The 16,609-nt window shown below is 36.1% G+C and overlaps 1 protein-coding gene across 1 annotated transcript in view; it reads right to left on the bottom strand.

The window, feature by feature from the left end:
- LOC136747821 (excitatory amino acid transporter 2) overlaps positions 1-15,633 on the bottom strand; it is an 87,682-nt gene extending 72,049 nt beyond the window's left edge. Inside the window, exon 1 of the mRNA XM_066701050.1 lies at positions 15,408-15,633. The gene's annotated coding sequence lies outside the window, so the exon portion shown is untranslated. The remainder of the gene's footprint in view (positions 1-15,407) is intronic.
- Positions 15,634-16,609: the final 976 nt, after the last annotated feature.

Here is a 16,609-nt window from a genome sequence, read left to right as displayed (position 1 = left end):
ACAGACTTCATGTGAATTATCTGATTTAAAAGATATCATGCCAACTGTCACCCACAGAAGCTCTGCTATCCCTAAGTGTTCAAATTATAGCCTACACTCAATTACCTATTTCTCTAGTTTAATGCTGTGTATACATCATATTTTCAGCAGCCTATGCTTCAAGAAAGGAGCACACTTAGCTCACTTTATGTATAAAACGTCTTACCAATCTCACAGTGCTAGAGATGCTTAAGATCTTCTTACAAACACATTTTATAATTAATACAGTATATTGCAGCTCACTTCATTACCATATTTTAGTACATGTGACAACACTTTACGAATTGTAGCAATGAAAATACTATTTGTATTATATTTCACTCTTATTACATCTGTCAAAGTGAATGTCTACAAAATGTGAACAAAGCACATTTGGCAAATGTAAAATAGGTATATATCCACATACCTCCATGCCAACAGTCAAAATATAGAAGGCTTACAGTAACTGATGTAAAGGTGTACACTATGTGTAACAAATGAGATGTGTCTCTCAACATCCTCAAACAATATGAATCGTTCACGAGCAGAGAAAATATGTTTATGTTGCATAACATTTTATATGTATGTTTTTTCATCAGTTTGTCAATTTAATGCATTAATTGTTTTACTGATGCTCTTGTTTTTACTTATTTTTCTTTCTGTTAATTTTACTGATTTGTTTGTGTATCTGACTCATTTTACTCATTTAGTTTTCATTCAATCCTTTCTTACGTTGTTTTCTTTCATTAAATGTGTGAGGGTGTGGATTATATATGAATCTTTATCCAAACTCATTGTTTTTTTTTTCTAAGCTAATCATATACCCTAAAAACATACAAAAACATAGAAAATACAATAGATGTTTAACCTATTTGTGAATTTCAGTTTTGTGTAATGCACTGGGTTAAGATTAAATACAACCATCTCCCTGAGTGTGCCTGTCTATTGAGGAGAAAAAATCTCCCTATCACTGCCAAAGGTTGTTCTACCAAGTATTGACTCAGTGAGTGAATACTTATCAAATAAATACTTTTTTTTTTTTTAAATCATTAACTGTTATAATAATAATAATTATAAGAATGATTTATTTCTTAGCAAACGCCCTTATCCAGGGCAACTTACAATATATAAGCCCAATACAAAGTGATATCCATTGACTCTTCAAAGTGTTGAGTAGTTATGAAAATCAAAGGGGAAAAAATAATATATAAATGGGTCCAAATTCATTTTGTGACATGTGAAAAAGGGGGGTAAATACTTCCTATAGGCACTGTATAAATACCATGCGTTTGTTCTCAATGTTTACATAACTCCATTTCAGAGGGCAGAGAGATGGCAACTAAACTTTACTAAAGTAAACTATAATTAAACCAGAAATATGTTTACTGGGACCACCTTGATAGTGAACTCCAGGTGGACAGGTAGCAGCAAGAGTTCTTAATGATTAGGATTGTCCGTGATCTCAATTGAACATTTTATATATATATATATATATATATATATATATATATATATATATATATATACAGTGCATCCGGAAAGTATTCACAGCGCTTCACTTTTTCCACATTTTGTTATGTTACAGACTTATTCCAAAATGGATTAAATTCATTATTTTCCTCAAAATTCTACAAACAATACCCTATAATGACAACGTGAAAGAAGTTTGTTTGAAATCTTTGCTAATTTATTCAAAATAAAAAACAAAAAAAGCACATGTACATAAGTATTCACAGCCTTTGCCATGACACTCAAAATTGAGCTCAGGTGCATCCTGTTTCCACTGATCATCCTTGAGATGTTTCTACATGGACATGATTTGGAAAGTCACACACTTGTCTATATAAGGTCCCAGAGTTAACAGTGCATGTCAGAGTACAAACCAAGCCACGAAGTCCAAGGAATTGTCTGTAGACCTCCGAGACAGGATTGTATCGAGGCACAGATCTGGGGAAGGGTACAGAAACATTTCTACAGCATTGAAAGTCCCAATGAGCACAGTGGCCTCCATCATCCATAAATGGAAGAAGTTTGGAACCACCAGGACTCTTCCTAGAGCTGGCCGCCCGGCCAAACTGAGCGATTGGGGGAGAAGGGCCTTAGTCAGGGAGGTGACCAAGAACCCGAAGGTCACTCTGACAGAGCTCCAGCATGTCTCTGTGGAGAGAGGAGAACCTTCCAGAAGAACAACCATCTCTGCAGCACTCCACCAATCAGGCCTGTATGGTAGAGTGGCCAGACGGAAGCCACTCCTCAGTAAAAGGCACATGACAGCCTGCCTGGAGTTTGCCAAAAGGCACCTGAAGGACTCTCAGACCATGAGAAACAAAATTCTCTGGTCTGATGAAACAAAGATTGACCTCTTTGGCCTGAATGGCAAGTGTCATGTCTGGAGGAAACCAGGCACCGCTCATCACCTGGCCAATACCATCCATACAGTGAAGCGTGGTGGCAGCATCATGCTGTGGGAATGTTTTTCAGGGGCAGAAACTGGGAGACTAGTCAGGATTGAGGGAAAGATGAATGCAGCAATGTACAGAGACATCCTTGATGAAAACCTGCTCCAGAGCGCTCTGGACCTCAGACTGGGGTGAAGGTTCATCTTCCAACAGGACAACGACCCTAAGCACACAGCCAAGATAACAAAGGAGTGGCTACAGGACAACTCTGTGAATGTCCTTGAGTGGCCCAGCCAGAGCCCAGACTTGAACCCGATTGATCATCTCTGGAGAGATCTGAAAATGGCTGTGCACTGACGCTCCCCATCCAACCTGATGGAGCTTGAGAGGTCCTGCAAAGAAGAATGGGAGAAACTGCCCAAAAATAGGTGTGCCAAGCTTGTAGCATCATACTCAAAGCTGTAATTGATGCCAAAGGTGCTTTAACAAAGTATTGAGTAAAAGCTTTGAATACTTATGTACATGTGCTTTTTTGTTTTTTATTTTTAATAAATTTGCAAAGATTTCAAACAAACTTCTTTCACGTTATATATATATATATATATATATATATATATATATATATATATATATATATAATATGGTGATTTATATCAGTTAACTGAATAAATCTTTAAATAAATCTATGATTTTGTAACTGTATAATAAAGTATAGACTGACAGTATAAAACATGGTGTCTGATTAAAACATTTCCATTGTTTGTTGTGTGATAATGCTCCCTATGTCCAGCGATTTTCGCCTTTGCAAAGTTTTCCAGGAACACAAATTGACCCCTCTAAGATGGCATAGTATGTATTTGCAATATAAGTGTTATTGGGAATGGATTAATAATTTCCTTCCCAAAAAATTTACATCAACCACTTCATAAGGAAGTTAGTTCAATCATGGAGAGGTCTGGATGTTATTTACGTGGAAATTGCTTGGGCTGTTATGCCTTTGTGTCTCATTAGATTTTTTAAAATTATTTCTTTATTAATTCTTATTAGGCTATGTATAATATCTCACTACCTCATTGAAACAAAAACTAGACTCACTGTACACATCCATGTGTTCACGAGAAACATAAGATTTTGTCCTAACACAAAATAATCACTTAAAAGGTATACAAACACACAAAAAGGAGATAACAGCTAGGATTAAACCACTACAAAACCTGTATTGAGTTGCAGCTTTATTTATTGTTAATTGCTTCTATTTTCAATGTATAAATCTAACCAAGAAACCAGTTCAGGTCTGTAGTTTGCTATTAACAGGTTTGTAAATATTTGTATTTGTCCGTTTAGTCTCGCACGTAGTCCACTTGCAGCTCCCACCCTTCCAGTAGTTTTGGAAGGCAAAGCCTGTCTCCTCCCTGTGTTCAGCTCCTGATATATCAGATTTAATACACAGAGAAGTGGCACTGCAATATTTAGAGCTGTGACTTTCCCACAGCTTCACATGTCATCTGCATGCAAACATTTTTCATTTAAACATGCATATTTTGGGGTAATTTTTAAGGTTCTCACTTCTAATTTAAAAATAAATAAAACCAAAAAAAAAAAAATAATAATAATAAAAGGAATTTTATTTTTCAAACATAAATATTCTTTACATTTTATGAAACCCTAGTTGTATGACAACGATCCTTCAAAGGTGGTTTTCCACAACAAACATAATTTGAGTTTAGATCTAGCAGCACTCCAGCACTGTGGAGTAGTGGTTAGGGTGGGACAGTGCTGTTGTACCCTTGAGCAAGGTGCTTCACTTAAGATTGCTCCAGTAAAATGCCCAGATGTATAAATGGGTACAAATGTAAGTCACCCTGGATAAGAGCGTCTGCTAAATGAAAAAATAATAATAATAATCTAGACAGTCAAACATGTTAATTTTAAGGTACATTAAGTATTTAGTGGACTGGTACAAACTATTTTGTCTTCTATGGAACAGACGCACTTTTCTTATTTCTTCACTACAGATGAAGGCTTAGTTTTCACATTCCAGACACATATTTTGTTTGTCTATTTTTATCCACTATCTTTCATTTTAACTTTAACAGAGCCCCATTTGTTGAGATAGATTCCCAATAGACAGAGATAGTTTTCAAAAGACTTCCCAACTTGAAAGCCCGGAGGACATAAAAATGCTAAAGGAAAGAGAATCATAGTTTTTTTTCTTTTGTGAGTGGCAGAGAGAGAGTTGAACTGAGCTACAAAAAGAGCTGGATGGCACTTTGGCAGCTCATGGGTTCTCAGGAGGATTACTGAGGGAGCAGTTGCCACTAAACGCCAGTGTGTCTGCAGCAAAACAGGAAATCCTGTGAATAGAGGTGCGATCACTCGGATGCTGCCCGAGAAGTACCAGGCAGCTTTCCTATCCACCCTGTTATAGGGAGTATGTGTCAGAGCCCCACTGCACTGCTCTCTCCAATTGGCATGTTTGCAAGGGCTAAACTGAACTGTAGCAGATGCTTTATCTTTACTGCTGGCTGCATCATGCACATTGCTGTATCCTGGGTGCCCCCTAATGGGTACTCCTTCATAAGAGTCAATCTCCTTAGCCCAACAGACAAAGGAACCTTTATAGAACCTGTAGTACCTTTAATAGAATACTTTATTTGTAGTTAAGAACAGCATACAGTATTAAAGATTACATTACATTCACCATCTTTCATTGTTGATATAACATCAATTTTCAGTACAGTTACAGTAGTCCCTTGAGAAACGCAAGAATTGTGGTCCTGGAAAACTTTGCATAGGTGAGAATCGTGCAACTCAGGAACCATTATCACATAGGACACAATCGAAATGTTATGATATGCATTACTCAGACACCATGTTTTAAACACCTGTATTACACTTTTGGTAACAAAATTAGTTTTCTATGAATTATAAAAGATTATATTAAAAACTGAAAATGTTCAACTGATTTTCAAGGACAATCTTAATTATTAAGAACTATCACTACAAGCAGGGCATCTGGATCTTATTTTCAAGGCTCTTGAATGCAAATTTAAGCAGAAGCCAGAGGTTTTGCTCTCACAAAGGCAAAACTCTGAGTGGACTGACTGGGCAAGGGCTTCCTCCTCAGAAACCAAAGTTGGGCATGTTTTGTGGTCTATGTAGAAAGATACTGAAGATATGGTGATGCTTCTGAACTTTCTTGATTGTTCTTGGATGCTCTCAAACAATTAGATTTTTTGATTCTGACATGGCAATAAGATTTGTTTAATTTATTTAATTTCTTGGTATTGCAATTGTGACTCCTTGCTGACCCTTTTTCTCCATTTCTATATTGTGTAATTATATTAGTCATACATTTTAGGAGTCGATATTATTATTATTATTATTATTATTGTTATTATGTTTGTATTGGCAGATGCCCTTATCCAGGCTAATGTTACAGTAAAATGTATTTAAGCAACTTAACTCTGTGCAATAATTGTTCAAATATATTTATGCATCTTAAATGACATTCTAAACGAAATTCTAACTTACAATCTTGCACATTAAAAATGAGTGTCATACACACTGATCCCCTATACCACCCTCTGGCACAAAGGAAGAAACATAACTCTCAATGATATATCTGGCTCAGACATTTTCCAACTTGACTGACTTGACTTTGGCAAGTATAGTCTTAAATGGCTAAACATAGTTTGCATTCCAGGAATAGGCTATGTTATTCAGAAGCCCACATAACTGATCTAAGTTTGAATATTTATTTACATTTGTCTGTGGCAGAAATGGGCTTATATCAAATATGAGAGAAGTGCAAAAGTAAAATAAAGGATGAAAAAAATATGAGTCCCTCATTAAACTAATTTACATGGATGGATTAAGTATACAATAAACAATATATGATACTTAATCTAGCCATGTAGATTTGTTTAAATGTTTTATAGTATAAATTATAGAAAAATATTTTCAATTGACAGTCCGAAATTAACATATGACAGAAAGCTGGAAAGGTTTTGAACATGTTTTTGTACAAGGAAAGATATCAGGACATGTTAAAAACATATCTGTCAACTTTGGAATACATAGCCAAGACCACAGCATTAATGATTAAGTGAAGAAAATAATTATATAAAGTATAAATACCTATAATCCTCACCATAAGACTGAGCCCAGTGTTGTCAGTTCAGTATGTCTGCTCTGCCATTTAAAGAGAAAGGCGGAGTATACAGACATACATGATTTGCACAGTTGTTGCCAAAACATCTGTACCACTACACACACACGTTCGTCTGTACTGCTAATCCTCTGCCCCCATCTGCTATTCCTTTCCATTCCCTTACTTTAATGCCACAGTAATCTCATCAGGTTTGATTCTCAATTAACAGAACTGATTTGATAAATATGTCCTTCTGTTATGTCAAAATAATAAGAGTAAGAACACAGGGACAACTTCATCACTTACAGAGTAACAGTGCCACAGTGTGTGATGTTTGGACGTAACAGCAAAATTGCAAGACACACAAAGATAGAGCAACACAGTGCCATCTGATTTCATCCAGATGCCACTCAGTTAAAATGGAAAAGCACATCCAATGTGAGTTTGAATAAATCTATACATTTGAACTTTTATTAAACATTCAGGTGTATATAATTATATATTGTATATAAGGAAATTGTAACTTATTGTTTTTAAAAAATTAAAGGACCACAATTTCAGTTTCAAAAATGGTTGGCTCATATTTCCTCATGTTGAATTATCTGAGATTTTTCGGTTCAATTCTATCAATATTACCAACTTTAAACACTGAGGAAATGTAGGTTTCACCAAAAGCACAACTGCTTTCTATACCCCAAAGGAGCACTTCAGTGTTTCAGGACGTGATGTTGCCTTATTTACCAGAAAGTGAAAAAGAGCACAGAATTTGTCTTCCCCACAGTAATGACTCAGGTACTAATTATATGCAATGATATGTAATCCACTTACACTATTCAATTGTTTTATTCTGTAGAAATAATTTTACATTATGCATAACTGATGGTTCAACATAAGGGACCGCCTGACTGCCCGACACAGTTTCCAAGTTCTGTCGGGCAGGCTTCTTCACTATATTACACGCCCGATGGGGCAAGTGATAATGATGTCAGACCCTGACATGATTGTTGTGGCTTGGATTAGAGCATGGATAACACTGTGTAACTTTTTTTTTTGTCCTGGGTAGTAAGTGTTATTTCCTAATTGCTTATGCCTCAAAAGTATAGAAAATGGCTATTATTCCCCACAAACTTTGCTTTTGTGGCCAGGACAGTGATATTTTGAACTATTTCCAATGAGAGAACGGGCGAATTTGTGTCTTTTCGTTCACATAAAGTCAGGAAAAAAAACATATGAATCCAAATTAACATCTATTTATACTAAAGTAATACACAAATGACTACAAAAGATTTAGAAGTGAGTAGTTTTTTGAGATTTACGATTATACTGTATAACAGTATACCTGTATATGGATTCTTTTTTTTTTCTGACTTTATGTGAAGGAAAAGAAACAAATTTGCCCATTTTCTCATTAGAAATATTAACAAAATAGTTAATAATAGTAACACAATAGTTAAATATCACTGTCCTGGCCACAAAAGCAAAGTTTGTGGGGAATAATAGCCATTTTCTATACTTTTGAGGCATAAGCAATTAGGAAATAACACTTACTACCCAGGAACAAAAATTGTGTTACATAGTATTATTAATATAATTAATCAAATCAATATTTTTTTATTTCTATGATTTTGGTGGGTATTCGAGTTCTTGTATCCATGAATGTGTTTATGCAAATAGCTTCACACACCTTTTATGCTTTGACTTCTGAGAACTAAGTGTTTACATGTTGCTATGGCAATGCAGTGAAATGGCAGACTGGAGAGAGAAAAGGAGAAGGGCTGAGGAGAAGAGTGTCAGGGCTGCTGCCAGGAAATGGTGTCACGGTTTTCGACGAGTTAATACTTGCTATTTGTATAGAGAAAATGAACAAAGTAAGACAAACAAATGAATACTGAAGAGATCAAATTACAGAATATAAATTAGTATATATAGAGGGTGTCATTCTTAAATTCTTAAATTACAAAAAATCAATTAATTGATGAATTGGAAAAAATACTAATTTAAATCAATTTATAAAATCATCCAGCAAACCAATAAATTGGATGCAATTGTTTAATTCAAACTAATGCTCCAAAATTAGTAACATTCTTCATTGCAACATCCCTGGCCATTTAACATAGGAGTCCTGCTGTTCCAGTTAATATTTCTTTAAGTATTTATCTGAACCAACACACAGCAACTGAATGCATTTCAGTTCTTAAATTAGAAATGAGTTCCTGTTGCATATAGTATTGTGTCTTCTATGCAAAAATATTCAATTGTTGGCTATTCACTGCTTATTCATCAACTCATATCTCATAAATGCCGCAATCTACAGCTTCTCTTTTCCATGTCAAACATTTTTCATGTGGTCCTCTTCTAGGTCTTTTTTCATGTCTTGGTATCCATTTAATAGCTTTATTTGTCCTTCCTCTTTCTATGTCCAGCCCATTGCCACATATTCTCTTTAAATAATGTCACATACTTTGGTTTATTCTCAGATCCATTCATTTATTTCTCTATCTCTTCATGTTATTCCAAGCAAACATCTTTCCATGCTCCTTTTCTCCAGTTTCTGTATCATTTCTGCATTACGTAACCAGGGTTCACAGCCATACGTGAGCACTGATAGTATGCACTGATCAAATACTTCTCTCTTCAGGTATATTAGTAGATTTCCTTTCAACAGCGTGCTGTTTCTTCTTTTGATTTCTTCCATGATATCTCTGTCTGCACATCATTTATTACTTCTTTGAGTATCCATTGTAATGTAAGGTAAACGTTTGTGGTTAAAATGTTATTATTATGAGCTGGTGTTGTTAAGTGCATATTCATTGATATTAAGTGGATATCAAGTGGAGTGTGGCTACTTTTTAAACGTTTCAGCTGAGAAAGGGTCATTATTGATACCACTCAATCTACACTCACCTAAAGGATTATTAGGAACACCATACTAATACTGTGTTTGACCCCCTTTCGCCTTCAGAACTGCCTTAATTCTACGTGGCATTGATTCAACAAGGTGCTGAAAGCATTCTTTAGAAATGTTGGCCCATATTGATAGGATAGCATCTTGCAGTTGATGGAGATTTGTGGGATGCACATCCAGGGCACGAAACTCCCATTCCACCACATCCCAAAGATGCTCTATTGGGTTGAGATCTGGTGACTGTGGGGGCCAGTTTAGTACAGTGACCTCATTGTCATGTTCAAGAAACCAATTTGAAATGATTCGACCTTTGTGACATGGTGCATTATCCTGCTGGAAGTAGCCATCAGAGGATGGGTACATGGTGGTCATAAAGGGATGGACATGGTCAGAAACAATGCTCAGGTAGGCCGTGGCATTTAAACGATGCCCAGTTGGCACTAAGGGGCCTAAAGTGTGCCAAGAAAACATCCCCCACACCATTACACCACCACCACCAGCCTGCACAGTGGTAACAAGGCATGATGGATCCATGTTCTCATTCTGTTTACGCCAAATTCTGACTCTACCATCTGAATGTCTCAACAGAAATCGAGACTCATCAGACCAGGCAACATTTTTACAGTCTTCAACTGTCCAATTTTGGTGAGCTTGTGCAAATTGTAGCCTCTTTATCCTATTTGTAGTGGAGATGAGTGGTACCCGGTGGGGTCTTCTGCTGTTGTAGCCCATCCGCCTCAAGGTTGTACGTGTTGTGGCTTCACAAATGCTTTGCTGCATACCTCGGTTGTAACGAGTGGTTATTTCAGTCAAAGTTGCTCTTCTATCAGCTTGAATCAGTCAGCCCATTCTCCTCTGACCTCTAGCATCAACAAGGCATTTTTGTCCACAGGACTGCCGCATACTGGATGTTTTTCCCTTTTCACACCATTCTTTGTAAACTCTAGAAATGGTTGTGCGTGAAAATCCCAGTAACTGAGCAGATTGTGAAATACTCAGACCGGCCCGTCTGGCACCAACAACCATGCCACGCTCAAAATTGCTTAAATCACCTTTCTTTCCAATTCAGACATTCAGTTTGGAGTTCAGGAGATTGTCTTGACCAGGACCACACCCCTAAATGCATTGAAGCAACTGCCATGTGATTGGTTGGTTAGATAATTGCATTAATGAGAAATTGAACAGGTGTTCCTAATAATCCTTTAGGTGAGTGTATAATCACAGAATGTAAGGTACATTTTTTGGTTTACATGTTAAATAAATCAGACGAAAAATTCAAGGGTGTATATTTTCAAATCCAAGCTTATTTTCATGTTTGTGAGCCAATTCAAGACAAGGATGGTGTCTTTCCTTTAAACCCAGGGTTCCCAATCCTGGTCCTGGAAGACCCAACCAAGCTTTCAATTACTTAATTGAACTAATAATTTTCTGAATCAGAGCCTTTTAATTATTTTAAACAGTAGGGGGTTTAAGTATATAATTGTATAAGGAACTTATTAAAGAACCAACTCCTTTATTACATAGTTTAACAAGTCAAATCTAAGCAGATTGTTACTTCAATTAAGTAATTGAGAGGTCTTTTGGAACAAGAACCAGCAGGGTAGGGGGTCCTCCAGGACCAAGATTGGGAACCCTGGCTTTAAGCTGTTAAAGAGAGAACAGCTTTCAATAGCAAGCACATGTGCAGCATGTGGTGATAACTGTTCATTGGCGATTATGTCCATAGAAAACACGGACGATAAACATAGAAGTGGAGGACTTATGTGTTGATTGTGTAATGGTAGTGTTCTATGGTGTCACTTTGTTTAAAATGAATTGTATTTCTCTATATTTCTGATTTTAGTACAGTGAGATTCTATAGGGCACATCCAAAATATGAATACTCATCTCAACGCATTTGTGTCTACAAAACCAATAAACAAAAAAAGATGTTCTGTTTACTGTAATTCTTCACCTTCTTGTTCTAATCATCCCCTTCCCCTTTCTTCCCCCCAAGCACACCCCAGGGGTAGGTCTGATGCAAACCGAGTTGACATTGATTGCACAGACTGACATCTACCCTAATTAAAATGCAATATTCCGAGTATTCTTTAAAATATGTTTAAAGCACACTTCACTTGTGTCCAGTATGGGTATAGCCTGCTGCCCACAGGCACAAATGGCTCTATGGTACAGGGCAGTGAACGTCAATTTGCTTCACTTCCCAAAGGTTGAGAATGACATGTTGCAGATTGTTTGCAATAACCTAGGTTTTTACTTCCCCACTCAACAGCTATACTGACATAGCTAATCTAAAAGTTATCAAGTCCAGATAACTTATAAATAAATAATTATTTGTTTAAAAAAAAGATTAAACATTGAAACCAGACAATACTGCAGTTTGCATGGGTCAGAAAAAAATTGCAACTTTTTTTATTTTTTTAAATAAAAATACAACTTTATTAATGTGCATGTCAATCTATTTGTTTGTAACCCTGAAACATATTTTTTGTAGGGGTTAAAATACAATATTACTGCAATTGTTATTAGTATTATATATATGTAATATTCCTTCCAAAAGATTAAATGCAAGGTCTAGTAGCATGATACACATTAACAATCTCAGGTATACCAAAGTGAATGTATGGCATAACCAAAGAATAAGAAATGCTGAATGAAAAATCCATGCATAATCTTTCCATGCATTCTGGATAAATAATTCCATTACCCAACAATTAAGAAAGAAAATTGTTGGTTTTGATGGATGAACTGTGTTTCAATCCAAATTGGATCAAATTACTGAAGTCCTTTATTCACTTAGCATGTATGGGTGCTATGTCCTGATGCTCTACATAATATACTGAAAATAAAGAACCTCACTCCAGAGTTATTTAATTCTATCTTTCTCCCTTTTTGGTTAATTTTCTTGCATAGGTTGTTTTATGGTAATCTGTGCAGAAGTTGTAACATAAACAATGGTCCAGCAAGCTTTTGGTTAAAGATTAATAATTTGTTTACTTTCTTGTTCTCTTTTTAAGTAAGATTAAAGGTACACATAATTATGGAAGATGAATTAACCATTCCTGGTATTGCATAAATTAAACTATACAAGGTTTAAATGTTTTCCTTGGTACAGACATTCTCCTACATCATATTGTGTTGAGTGTTTATTAAACATATGATATATCAATTAAACAGGCATACACAGAAACATTATGCATCACTGAGCAGCTGTACATGAATGAGAGTGCTGAAAGCCCCCCCACCATTTGTCTTCCGCCACCCCCCTTTGTATCAGCCCAGTGATTTATTTCTTAATTTCATTGGAGTTCAGCATGTTTCCATTTTGAACATCAGTGAGTCTCTGGGGTAAATGTGAAAGAGAAATATGAACCTTCTTTATTATTAACTATGTCATGAAAACAGAGTAATAAAAATATCACAATCAAAATTTAAAGCCTTTTGTCCACCTGCTACAACCCTGTAATTTAATCAACAATTTGTACTACAACATTTGCTGTTTTTCAGTTAACAAACACTACTGTCTGTCTGATGAGTGATTGGGAAATTAGTAATATGAAAATGAATTGAGAGAAACAAAACAGTATGGGTAAAAAATATATAATAAAAAAAAGCTAGGTGGAGGTTAGTACCACTAGATTCTGTGTTACCCAGCTTACACATGTATTCTGGCAGCATTGTTTGTCTTGACAACTATGATGTGGGAATATTTTTGTATAAATGTATTACCGTGATCACTCTGTGTTTTATTGCTGTGTGAGTGTTGCACTATAAGGTCGTATGCACATTTCATCAGTCCATTTCTGGAATATCAATACCAACCACAATCTTTTTTTTTTTTTTTTGCATAGCTAAATATATTATTTGTTTTTTAAAATTAACATAAACTTTTTATTCTATTTAACATACAAATTTGTGGATATGTCTTCTTTGGAATGGTTATATTATAAATGTAATTGTATAATAATATTATTTTACAATATATTAACAAAATCCATAAGGGTTCCCAATTCTGGTCCTGGGGACCCCCTGCCCTGCTGGTTTTTGTTCCAACTGAGCCCTCAATTACTTAATTGATCAAATCATGTCTTCAAGCTCCCAGGTGTAGAAACTATATAGGAGTATTCCTGTCATGGGTTTCTACACAGCCTATTTAAATCGGTGCATGAAAAACAGTAAAACAACGACAAAAAATCTGGGATAAGGATGTTGCTTTGCTCTTTGTTCTTTCACTCTGCTCTTGAAATGCAATACCCACGGCTTGCTACTTACACTTATAGCTATATGAGATTCCGTTGCATAGAGTATATTTCCAATCTCGATTCCCATCTGCAAACACTGGATTATCTTCATAGAAAATAAGACCAGTACGATACATGTTATTCACAATTGAATGGTTAATATATCAACAGTAATAAAAAGTGTTTGTAAATCTCCACACAATTCTAGAAACATAGCTACACATCACATTGTGTTTTCTACGCGTTGCTATCTGAACCACTGTACGGTATCGTCTGCACACCATTATGAATGTATTAAACGTAACAAGTAGGCTGCAGTACATTAAACAATAAAAAGCATTGAGTTAATTGTTGCTATTATTTTCATAATCAAGGGGAATAGATCGTTAAGATTTGAAATGACATATGTAAACTTGGTCAGAGACGCTTCTACTGAATTGTTGTGTTCCTGCCCTAATCCAAACAGCTTATCTTGTTAATGTTGGTTATCGGGAGTGAGGACTGGATAGTCCGCTACGCAATTTGATTTGGATCGACCTTTGTGCGTTTATTTATGGCCCTGTTTGACGCGTCGGCTATTGACCCTGTAGTTCAGAGCTGCCTGTCAAGTCTGACTCCTGCATCTCTGAAGATCTGACACCTCCTCCATTGGACATCTATGTAGCATTATGTGTGCAGCAGTATGCATAAATAGTGCATATACTGCAATCTAAACGAAAACATAAGGTGCAAAGTATTCATATAACTCACAAGGTAGCAATAACTATCCATTCATATATCTATCTATCCACCTGTCTATGTATCTAACCATCTATTTATCTAGCTATCTATCCATCCATCCAAACAATGAAGGATATTTCTATTTGCACTGGCAGACAGCACAGGGCAATCGTTTTGCCACATCCTTATATTGAAACACGTGATTCTGTCTCTGACCCTCATATACCACCCCCCTTGCCCATATACCCCAGGTTGTGAGATAAGAGAAGGATCAAGGCTGGTTTGTAAGATGTATGAAATCACGGCTGGGAATCAAACCTCACACAATCCTTCACTGCAACACCCATTCTTCCACAGATTGATTTACACCCACAGTGCACAATATGTGTTTGGTTATCTAAACACAACCCAGGAGTTTCTGTGTCGTTTTCAAACGTCATCTGGGTAGATTAATGACATATTCTTTTAGTGGTTACATTTAATTAATTAAACATAATCAAGAATTCCCAGCTGTCAATGTATTATACAACTACACCCAGACATTTGTTTAAACTCTTAGGACGTACTTATGTATACACAATATCCATGTGCACTTTGAAATATAAAGACAGGTAGATACATACAATCATTCGCAGTTGTTTTGTTGTATCCATCAATCTATGTTCTGTTGTTTGATCTTGTGGCTTTTTGTATATTTTAAGATACAAACTGCATTCTGTCTTTTCTATATTGATATGCATAAAAATTCCGATCAAAAAAGTAGCATTTTACAAATCAACTATGCATTATTATTTTTATTATTATTATTATTATTATTATTATTATTATTATTATTATTATAGTAATAGTAGTAGTAGTGGTGGTGGTAGTAATGTTAATAGTAATGTAAGTGTTGTTTTTGTTTCATAACGCAATATGATAGTCCAGGTATTCATCAATGTAATATACACATGATGCATGTGAATACTCACCTTTCTGTATCTGTGACTTGGGATTTCTTACTGGAAATACAACTTTTGGACTTGCTCTCTCTCTCTTCAGAGTTGCGCTCTTTTTCTTGCAAGCTGCCGAGATGTTCTCCAGTGAAAGCGCTGTCCTGCAATGTGTCCGGGGCGCAGATAGAGCCAAACACGACAGAAGACAGTAATCCGCGGAGCTCCGTCCACAACAATCCCCCTGAATGAATTCTCTCTCTCTCTCTCTCTCTCTCTCTCTCTCTCTCTCTCTCTCTCTCTCTCTCTCTCTCTCTCTCTCTCTCGTGTTTAGGAATGCCTCTCCCCCGTCCGCTCCCCCTCCTCCCTGTTGAGATTGGCGTCTGTTACCTCTCTCTCTCTCTCTCTCTCTCTCTCTCTCTCTCTCTCTCTCTCTCTCTCTCAGGCACACACTCTACTCTATCTGGTTGTGGGGTCAAGGTTTGGGATTGGACATGTCGCATGGTCAAACGAAGGTAAGGCCATCAAGGGGGATTACCAGGTTCTTACTCTCGCTATTTCCAGCTGGGTGACATCACGTGTCCGTTAGGAGCCCTCTCAAATCCCCAGCCTTCCTGTCTCCACACGATCATCTCCCTGCTGCTTTCACGTGCTTAGATGGCTAATTTAAACCGTATCATCGTAAACTACCTTTTGCAGTTACAATTGTATTTAAAGCTATGCAGTCAGTATTATGCTTTCACTGCTTTTCAATCGAAGTGTTGTTGTTGTTGTTTTTTTTTTAATCCGTGAACAGTACAGTGAACACATTGGTTTTGACATATCTGTATGTGATGTGTGATAAAGTCTATACATTACTATGCATCTGGACAACCACGTGTTTATGTCACTACTTGTGATCATGTCGGTTATTCAGGTAGGTACTATAGCCTGACATTTGTTTTTGCTTTTTGTTCTTGATATGCAGAAAACATACAAAACCCACAATCACTATTTACAATAGACGTTCATAGACGGTCATAGTACGCAAAACTGTCAAGAATTAGGCAAGATTTTGTCTGTGTCCATGTATGGTATATTTATGAAGAGGCTGTACAGTAACCTGCACCTAACACATTTGTAGATTGTGCATTAAACAAAATAATGTATTTTCTAGACTGATTGTAATACACATATTAATATGTATTGATATATATAACAACATTTCCATTACAGCATTGGTAACATGAACATTATTTTTC

Source organism: Amia ocellicauda, chromosome 4 (assembly GCF_036373705.1).
Source record: "Amia ocellicauda isolate fAmiCal2 chromosome 4, fAmiCal2.hap1, whole genome shotgun sequence".
In the NCBI taxonomy this organism is placed as follows: Eukaryota; Metazoa; Chordata; class Actinopteri; order Amiiformes; family Amiidae; genus Amia; species Amia ocellicauda.
Note: the sequence above shows the minus strand (reverse complement) of the source record. Positions and strands in the feature narration are given on the sequence as shown.